The 10,975-nt window shown below is 40.0% G+C and overlaps 1 pseudogene; it reads right to left on the bottom strand.

The window, feature by feature from the left end:
- Positions 1–1,388: 1,388 nt before the first annotated feature.
- Positions 1,389–1,878, bottom strand: LOC149227007 (uncharacterized; annotated as a pseudogene).
- Between the last annotated feature and the right edge of the window lie 9,097 nt (positions 1,879–10,975).

Genomic DNA, 10,975 nt, shown 5'->3' with positions numbered 1-10,975 from the left:
GATATATACTAAAAGAATTAAGAGACATCAATCATGGATATTTTGATGAAATGCTATACAAGGGTTCAAATAGGTGTAAATTAACAGGAGATGAAAATATATGATGTATACTAAAAAAATTGAGGCATCAATTGTGGATCTTTTTATGAAATGCTATACAAGGATTCAAATAGGTGTAAATTAATTTTGTTGAGAAATAATCCTCTTTTCAAGCAAAAATCTAATAAGATTATAGAAAATTCAATCAAGTTTTAAATAAATAAGATTTTTGACTTCCTACATGGCTAGATTTCAGGAGAACAATTTTCTACAAGATTAAATGATTCCATTTAAATATATAAATATTGGGTTTAGTCAACTACAACAATAAGCACCATGAAAATTCTTGGAGAATGCTTTCTCACTCAGAAATGGCGAAAACTATCACCAGGAAGGTTGGAACCATGAACCATGAATGATTCCAACTTGCCCTAGACAATTCTAGCTAGGCATTTATTACAAGTATGCATGGTGACACCTAGTAATAAAAGTTAACAAGTCAAAATATACTAATATGAAATAGACATAACAAGTCAAAATATATGAAATATACAAAAAAAATTAAGTGACATCAACCATTCAACATTCAATGAAATGAAATCCACATGAGTTCACAATCACTATGGTGGATACTGAGAATACGTTACTTGAGCAACAAATTTCAAACATTTCCTTAATTTTGCGAGATAAATCTCCAAATTGATAAACATGAACCATTGCAATAGCTACTCAAATATTGAAATAATAAGAGATTTGGAAATTGGTTGGTTAGAAATTGTGTACAAAATGAAGAAGACCCTACACAAATCCAATGTACTGTCAATTACTTAGTATCTGTTGTCTCTCCAGAAAACATAATTTTCAGTAATTGCTTAAAATTTCAAGAACAAGAATAGATGGACAAGTTATAAACCCATTTCCTAGTTCAACGTATCTAATGTGATCATTAAATTGATGCAACATGCACAAAATAATACCCATATTGACTTAAATAAACAAAAAATCAACAAACACAGTAATGCTCAAAATTTCAAGAATAGGAATATAGGGACAAGTTACAAACCCATTTCTTGAGTTCATCCTATCTAATGTGATCATTAAACTAATTCAAAATCCATATAAGATATACCCATATTGACCTAAATTAGCAATATCCATTGGAATATTATATTGTACTCTAGATAAAGATAACAAATAGGTCCAACATGATGACAAGAAAAATAAGGAATAGTAATTGAAAGCAATTGTTTGCCTCTAGGGAGCCCAACTAATTGTCATAATGAATTTTTAATAGTTATCTTCAAGTCTGAGGGCAAAGAAAATGTGTCGTAAGAACAAATAGATCATAGCTACAATAGTTTATGCGTGTCATAAATAGATGATTCAAAAGACCTCAACAACCGCACATAAGTAAATTGTTTACTTCCCTGGTACACCATGCCAGGTTGATCATGACAATCATTAGTTTGTGTTTCCGAGAACCTGCATAATAGATCTATGGTGCCATGAATATCTTGTGATCTTGCAGCCTGAGGGCCTCTGAAACTGCTCCCTTGCAGCATGCCAAATATATTTCCTCCAAAATTTCCCAATTCTCCTGCATTGAAAACAAGTGGTTGACCTTGGTGTTGTTTATCCATAGAATTCACAATAGTTACAGGGAACCCACATGTTGCAAGATTAGTAGAGGAGCATGGATACATGGTACATTGTTAGTAACTTTTCTGCTAGAAAAAGACCAAAGTTGTGTTGTACTCCTTGCATCAATGGTGCTTGAGCCATAAGAGGTTGATCCTCTAGTATAAGTTGATCCATTGTGAGACCTGACCGTGTGGTCATATCGAATGAAGCTGATCCTGAGGACCTTGAGCCCCCGGATTGAATTGACAGAAGAGAGAGAGCACACCCAGAGTCCGAGACTCCTGATAAACCATGTGGGGCAGATATAACATTTAAACCTACTAGATTTTCTCCCGAGGAGGATGACAAGGTCAAGGATTGGCCCACATGATCCCTGGAGCTTTGCCTGTACTGGTGAATGTCTTGATTAATAGCTCCACCAGGTACAGTCTTAGAACCCTGTAAAAGGAAAAGCAACCTTTCATCGTTATGACAGGAAAGGGTACTTGTTGATAAATTCCCACCCTATGATGATTCATCCTCTTCCTTAACCCTCAACCAAGCTCTTTTTACATATCTTCCAAGTTTGAAATCAATTGAATTCTCCTCTAAGTTTGAAGCTACTCGTGGATGCATGAAAGGTGATATAGCCATCAAGATGCTACTAAGTTGTCTATCATTTATTTAAAGAATAAATAAATGTCAGTTTGAAGAATCCATATTCAAATCAACAAAAAATGCAAGATAATTACAGTTTTAATCCTCACATTAATTTGGAAGGGGCAATGAAGAATAGAAGAAAAAATCAGTTGAGTTAATCTACACATTTGAAGTTAATGCTCACGTTGTAGCAATGAGATTATCTATAAAAAGGGAAGTTGTATATAAAATTCTACAAACAATGCAAATGGTTGGGACAATGTATTGCTTTGCATGATTTTTTCTTCAAACGAATCAAAGTTTGGTTATTATGGAATTGCATCGCTCTCAAACAACACAGGTCTAACTACAAGGGACATCCACTCTGGAATGTAGCCAGGGGGTCTCAATTACATTCAAAGAAAAGTTTACAAAGTAACCCATTCATCAAAGAAGAAATCCTACTGAAAGTTGAAAGTGGTGATTATTTTCTCATTTTCTATGATAGCCAGAATCTTATATATCACACTAGCACCTTCATAGTAATCTAGTATATAACTAACATACGAGTTAAACATCAAGAAAAATGAGACCCAATAGAAAATATGAGATAAAGCATCATCAAAATGATATTATCACTCAAAAATAGAATTGTAAATGGGAATTTGACAAGAACATCATTATAATAGATATCAACCAACATATATAAACAAGACTTGTGTGTTGCTATATAAACATAATTAAATAAAACAATTGTCCTGCTCATGTAGTACTTTTAGTTCAACATCAACAAAATTGACTGGAAGATTTTTTAGTGGGACAAAAAAGCAAGAAACCAGATAAAACGTTTATGAATATAGTCTATTCTTAAATGTTTTCATGGCACAAAACAAAAATTAAAGACCATGAAACTTTGTGATACATGAAAATTTGTGAGCTAGATATGAATCAAGAGTTTCATTTTCCATTAACATAAGAGTTTGATTCAGCCATCCACACTGAATAAAAATATGATCAAGGAACTAGATAAACTACACCAAAAAATGACATCATTTACCAGTCTTGATTTCTCTACAGTACCATAAAAGGTGGAAGCAAATCTTTCTGATTTGATTACTGGTGAATAAGGTTGGGTTTCCTACGTGTTACACTAAAAAATGTCACCATGGCTATTTACAGTTGGTATGGCTCTATCAACAGTCATACTACCCCTCTTAAGCAAGTTATGCCTCTGCTATCATGTCAAACTCCAAGAAAGAGAGAAAGTCTTTATAAATGTGTTTATCTCTGGGTACGCAGGTTCTCTCAAACCTTGCCTACGGGTACGCACCTATTGTTCATGAGATCTGCGTCCAAGGACGCTCTGTATCTAAAGGGGCAGGTGCGTCCCTCTAAAAAGGTTAAAATGCGCAAGTTTTATCTTCAAAAACTTACTTGTGGTCATTTCTAGAGCATTCTAGAAGGTTGTTCGACGTGTATTGAGCGCCTCCAGATGGTTCATGCACCCCTACCAAAGAGGAACTTATCCCATCAATAAGGGAGTGATCCCATCCAAAGAGGGGACTATCCCATTGATGGTGGACCTGATTAACTTCCTCTTGAGCACTATAAATACAGGCATTGGGCCAGAAGGAGAGAGGTTGAAAGCTATACATTTCTAAGGGTAAATGCTGCAAGAATTAGGACTCCCATTTAGAAGCTTGTGAGGAGAGATTGCCATCTTTGCTTGTTCTATTTGGAAGTGGGTGAGCTTTGTCAAAGTAGAGGAAGACTCTTGTGGACCCTGGAAGGAGCTTGCACAACACCAAGGCTCAGGTTGTAATGGTTCCTTTTGATTACCTTTAATGCAAATTGGTCCATTCTTCTCAATAACTTGTTGTTTATGGGTTATTTCATGTACTCCTTGGTCTATATGTTGAATATGATTTGTTTTATGTTATAATCAGGTGCTATTTAATTGTTTGACTGTTGGTGATTGCAGGTTTTGGAGAAAAGGAGGAGCTCATCCAGATCAACAAAGCTTGGACTTCTACAACAACGTTTGGACAAAGGTAAGAACGAAACACTTGATTTCTCATATCATAATGCATGTTTAGAGAAGGATAGCTCCAGTTTGTTTTGTTTGTCATTAGAATGTCTTAGACTTCTAGGAAGGTCGGTTGTGTCCGCACTCTTGACTGATTCTGTGTGACAAATTGGCGACCATACTGGGGAATCCATTGATGAGAAAAGTCTTTTCCTTTGTGTGAACTTTGCTTTGAGAAAATTGGTTTATTTTTCTGGTTTTGGCTCTGTGATTCTGTCTCTGGGTGGGTTAGCTTAGGATTAGTTTTATTTTGGTTTTTCTTGAGTTTTTCAGTAGGACGCACCCTCTGAGTGCTGCATAGTGCGTCCCTGGACGCACTTTTGCTGTGTGCACAGAGCGGGCCCGCACCTGTGCTAACGGGTTGCCTGCGTCCCCTGCCAAAATTTGAGAAAATTCCATTTTTTACACTTTTTGCTCTTAGATTTTGTTTTTTCTTAGTTTTTTCTGCCCAGATTCATTAGTCCCTTGCCAAGAATCTTCACCTGAACTTGTTTCGATAGCATTGAGTGTTTTAGTGGATTTCATCGAAGTATAAGCCCTAGGGTTTGATTTTGAGTAGGTCTTGTAGTGACTTTGGCGGTAGGAGTTGTCAAGCCTTAGATCTCTCTGGTTTTGTCAACATTCTAAGAAGTCAGACCTGTCATAAAGTCTACCTGTGAGAGCAACTTACCATTGAGTTGTCTCTTGGGCCAATTTCGAAGTGCTTGTTGTTTAAGTCTTGAATTCCATTTTACAAAAAGAACAAAAAGATTTGAGTTTTGTTTTGACTAGTCTTTTGATTCTGCATTAGCTGGTCCTTGATTTGATTTTGATCAAGTAAAACAACCTAGAGTCATCTTTGTGAGCTTTTGCCTTGTTAGGTTTGTTTAGAGTAATTTCTCTTTTGATTTACTAGTGAGTCAAGTTTTCATAGTTTTTGTAGCTTTTGAGATTGTTTTGTGTTAAGATAGGTCTATATGCTTTATTAAAAAGAGAAAATACAAAAACATCTCCTTTGAAAAGTTTTGTTTCAAGTAGCTTTGAAAGTTTTGAAAGAAAAAGAGTTTTTCGTGCAAGTAAAGAGTAGTCATGTTTGTGTGCTTGAAAAGAAAAAGAGAATTGTTTCTTTGATTGTCTTTTCTAAGAAGTTGTTTTCTCTAAAATTTGCATTCTCTCAACTCTCTTAGTTAAGAATTTCATTGAAAAAGCAAAGTAGCGTAAATCATCTTAGGTGCATCTTTGTAGTGGTTGGAGTCGAGTCTACACACCATTGGTTTCACTTCCACTACCTTGTGACTTTAAAGAACAACCATAAAAGTAACGCTTAAAGTAAAATCGAAATAGTAACTTTTATTTACTAGGGCTCTGAAGCACCAATTTAGATCAGGCTAGTGTCTTGGAGTAGGTGAGTAATTAACTCTCCAAGACAACAAAACCAAACAAGTAGCTTATCTTGTGATAGAATAAATCCAATTGTCTCACTTGTACTCTGGGAAAGCTCCTCTTAAAGGAGAAGCACGAGCTCGTGTCCGAACCAGTGAGGGGATCATTCCCCCTCGTTGGGAACGACGCCAGACACGCACGTATTACAAACGGTAAACCTCGGATTAACCATTGTCGAGGAGCCAGGGGTCACTTGTCGGTAAACCTTGGATTATTTCAAGGAGCCGGCAAGGGGATTGAGCTTGCTACTCTGCCCTTGCGTGCTGTCGGAGTTTAGATTGTTCCCCTAGGTGCATTTGTTGATGTTGGTAACCTTAGTGGCCATTATCTTTAGGATTCTACCGAGGTGACGGTGGAGGGAAGGTCCCACTGTACTTGGAGCAGACGTCGGCTATACTCACTTGGATTTTCTGGGGGGTTCACTTCACTCGAGACGGTTAAAGTGGAGGAACTTGGTCCAGTCTATTCATTAAGCAGGTTGTCGGGGTAACTGTTCCACCCGCCATTTCTGTACTGAATCCAGCGAGGTTGGGCTTCATCACCAACTAGCGCTTTTGGTCCGGAAGACTACTGTTTATGTTTGGTTTGACGCCCTAGATTCTTTAGGCGTGTGATTCAAATTTGTTTGGTTCTTTAGAGACTTTAGGTGGTTTGATTTGAAATTTTTACTTTGTTTTCATGTGTAGTAGTTAAAAGTTTTAGCTGTGGCGGAATTACCGAGACAGTCCCGTAGACTTCGGGGCCAGTCTCCTGAAGTTGTTTCTGTGGCCGAATTGTTGAGAAGATCCCGTAGACTTAGGGTGAACCTCCTCAAGATGAGTCCAGTCATCTAGAAGGTTTAAAGGTCCTTGTAACTCCTCCTAGTGGCAGTAGAGTAGGTTCACCTGAAGAAGGAGAATCTTCCTTGGTGGTCCATCCAGATTACCAAAGTTTAGAGACAGGTTATAATCCCGAAGCTGTTACAGTTTCTGAGCTTGTTGGTAGTTTTTCGTCTGCTAGTGATACAGGCGAAGAACCAGAAATATCCGAACCTGTTACTCCGACTTCTAGTGTTCCTGATTCACCGAGAATAGAAAGAATTATCACCGAAAATCTCCCTGTTGGTTTGATTGCTATTGAAGAGCTAGTTCCAGAGGAAGAAATAGGCGTCTCTGATCCTGAAGATCAAATTACCCTTGATCTAAGGGAGCGTGAATCTATCTTCAGTCCTCCTAGAAGTACTACTTGGTACCTTTCGTTAACCAATTATTTAGACAACTTTGGGCTAGGTTTTTCTACCCCTCGTACTCCTTTTCCACCTGGAGGTATTCATACTCCTGTAAATATGTCTGGTCAGTCGTCCGTGTTTACACAAAGTCCTGAATCTTTTTTACATGGCGGTCCTTCTGTTCCTACTGGGTATCAATCTCTTTCTGGTACCTTTGCGGGAGCATCTCCTCAACCCGTTGATCATGGGTTATTAGTTGGAAACAGTGGTAATGTACCATTGGGTGTAAGACATTTACATGATGTCAGGTTCAGTTCCCGTTTCCCAACCTCAAGGTGGCCAATTACCGCCTGGGGGGCAGCCTCCGTTAATGCCTGGGGGGCAACCTCAAGGTACTTCATTCGTGTCTGGGGGCAACCTCAAGGTCAGTACGCTCCTATAGGGCAATACATACCTCAAGGTCAACCCCAGCCTCAATATGTACCCCAAGGTCAAACTCAGTATCAATATCAACCTCAAGGATGGCAACCTCAAGGATGGCAACCCCAAGGGTATCAACCCCAAGGGTATCAACCTCAAGGATACCAACCTCAAGGTCAAGGTCAACCCCAGTATCTGTATTTACCTCAGGGTTATCAAACTCAAGGTCAATACTCAAGTCAAGGTTATCCACCACCTCAAGGTCAATCATACGGTCAAGGTATGGGAACTGCACCTTACAATTATCAATCCTATCCTCAATCCGGCTATGGATCTCAGTATCCTCAACCTGTTATGGGTCAATACCCTGGAATGTTAGTGTGGGATCCTTCACAGGGTCAACAGATGTTGCAGCCAAGTATGCAGTCGGTACCTCAAGCTGGACAACCTGTAGTTTCTGGTCCACCCCTAGCAACCGCAACCTGTCCAGTCAAGTGTTCAAACCTCTGTAACTTCGGTAGTTACTCAGCCGCCAATTGCACCTAGTACTCCATCTCAAACGGCTTCTGCAACTACCGCCACATCTACCATACTTACTTCTGGAGTATCGACGGCTCCGGTTTCTACTGTCTCTGCAACCACTCCTCAGACATCTGTACCGTTGTCCGGATCTACGATTCAAACCACGGTCCAGATGCCTGTAGGCCAGCCTGGTATAAGTACGGTTGTCACTACTCAAACTCAATTTGTTCAACCTCCGTACCAGGGACAGTACCAACCTGGGCAAGCTGTCCAACAACCGTTTTACCAATATCAACCGTATCCTGGGTACACTTATCAACAACCTCAGCAACCCCAGTACGGTCCGGTTAATCCTGGTTTTCCAGGAGGATATAATATCCCAAATGCAACTCCTGTTCCTAGTTATCCTGGATATCCTCCTCCTGGGGCCGTATTGTGACCCAGAGTTTTAGAGATCCTAACCGGCAGTTACCGTTTATCGCAAATTTGGATTTACCAGACTTGACGCGCCTAACGAACGATCCAATTCAATATCTTCCGTTCTGGCCGCCAATGCCAAATAAGTTGCCCAGCGATATACCCAAGTTCGAAGGTAAGTCTGGAGAGGATCCGTCCAATTACGTGATGACTTACCACCTCTGGTGTGCTTCAAATTCTATCTCGGATGATTCGATCCACTTACGTCTTTTCCAGCGTACACTCATTGGTCTCGCAGCCAAGTGGTACATTGAGTTACCACGGGCCTCTTTTTACAATTTTAGCCAGTTAGCTACCTCGTTCTTAACTCACTTTCAGTTACCGGTCAGATACGATAACGGTACAGAGTTATTAACTTCACTAAAACAATCAACCTCCACGTATATTTCCGATCACATTCATGAGTGGAGACGTCGAAGAAGGCTAGTGAAAGTTTTTATCCCGGACCAAATCTTAGCTGAATGGTTTGTTAAATCATTATTACCAAGGATTACTGAAGATGTAGCTAAGGCCGGAGTAGTTACTGAGGAGCAAGTCATTGCTCAGGCGCAATACCTTGACTTAGTTTACACTCAGTCAGGTACATTACACGAGAAGATTCCGGATCTTCCAAAGTCGAATCAAATCGCTGCTGCTCCTTCGGGATCTCATGCCGCTGATGGTATGATTGGTATCGTGAATACAAAGAGCAAGAAGAAGTCTTCCAAGGCTTCAACTACTCCTATTATCACTTTGCCCGATTCCCCGACAGGAGAGTCTTCTCCTGAACTTACCGCCGATATTCACGCTGTAGAGTCATCTACGACCAAATCAAAAAACGGCGGAAAGAAGAAAGTAAAGAAGAAGGCTAAAGCAGACAAGGCTCCGAAGGAGAAAACTGAAAAGTCGGAAACCAATGACGAAAAACGCAAACCTCGATATCCTTGTCTTATTTGTGAAGAGGATCATTTTACGAGAGATTGCCCTCATCGGGCCGAGGTAGTCAAAATAGTCAAAGGTTCTCCCACTCATGCTGTGTTAAAAAATCCATTTCCGGAGCAGGAGAATAAGATGATAGGTTCTTCCTCGAATGCCAGTGAAGAACCCATTTTGATGATGTCTCATGTGAGGATTGCAACTCGATCGCAAGATTATGGTAGTAAGAATCCTATTGATGGTAAGGAAGCAGAATCTTCTCACTCTAACCCATCAACCTCAGCTCCTGGTTCCGATCCACTACAGATCGAGAAACCTAACCCAGACTTAGTAATTAAACCCCCACCAGGGTGTACTTCGAAGGTCTGCTTTCAATCCACATGCGAGAGCGGCCCAGAATTACAACATTGTTGAAGACTTAGCTGTTTCACCCTCAGCAATGTCGGCGTTAGAAGTGCTGCAATCATGCCCAGCACAACGAAAATTGCTTTTGTCGGCTATAGGAGCTGTTGATGTTCAGGATCCGAATCTAATGATCTTCGATCTAGAAAATAGTACGTCGCATCTCCCCCATCAAATGGCTTTCCAAATTCTAGTGATAGTCAAAAATAGGCCTATTCATAGGACTGTGATTGATGAGGGAGCTTCTACGTGTATTATGTCGATTCAATGTTGGAGATCCCTTGGTTCTCCTTCATTGAACCAATCCCCCACCATCCTTAAGGCCTTTGATGGCCGTGGGTTCCGTCCGTTTGGTATTCTACAGAATTGCCTATAGGGGTAGAAGGTAAAACCGTTAGTCTGGATGTGGAAGTGGTTGATGCCCCTCTAGACTACAAACCTTCTTTTTGGGTCGAAGTTGGTCATATGCTATGACAGCGGTCGTTTCATCGGTCTTCAGAGTAATTAAGTTTCCACATAACGGTAAGATCGTGACTATTGATCAGCTGACACACTTTTCATCCGACCCAGCCTCTTCAGAGAGTATCCAGCATGTCGGTAAAACGACAATCCCTTACAGGGACGTTGGTGTAGGTTTAGTTAAGGATTCCGGTTTACTGGGAACTTTTCCTCTCCCTCCACTCAGCGTAGAACCTTCATTTGCAACAATTCATATGATTACATCAGAAAACATTATTTATGATGATCCTTGGTTTGTCCCATCTGACTCTGAGATAGACTCAATCGGTAATACTATGCCCTTGAGTCCATATGAAATTGCTTATGAAGCTCTCATGTCTTTTACCGACTTTCATTCGACCGAGGTCGACCAAATGAATGTGGTCAGTGAAGAGTCACTTTTCACCTCACCCTTAGAACGGATAGCGTTTCCCGAAGTCGTGTCATCTGACGAACAACTTCGCGAAATCCTAAGTGTAGACGATCTACCATGGGAGGATCTCCATCACAGATCTTCGTTTTTACCTAAGGATGATGCATTTGAAAATGATTTTTCATCTATCTTTACCGCTGAATATGTCAAAGACGCTCAGGATCCAACGAAACATTCTGATTCAGAGTTGAATTTAGGGAATATTTCTCGTACTATTCCCATTGATATTTCAGTGAAGCCCGGAATTGAGGAGAACATTCATATAGGTGCCACATGTACAAAAAAGAAATCCAAA

Source organism: Pinus tabuliformis, chromosome J (assembly GCF_031772625.1).
Source record: "Pinus tabuliformis cultivar Carrire ecotype Pingquan chromosome J, CPIR1, whole genome shotgun sequence".
NCBI classification, from domain to species: Eukaryota; Viridiplantae; Streptophyta; class Pinopsida; order Pinales; family Pinaceae; genus Pinus; species Pinus tabuliformis.
Note: the sequence above shows the minus strand (reverse complement) of the source record. Positions and strands in the feature narration are given on the sequence as shown.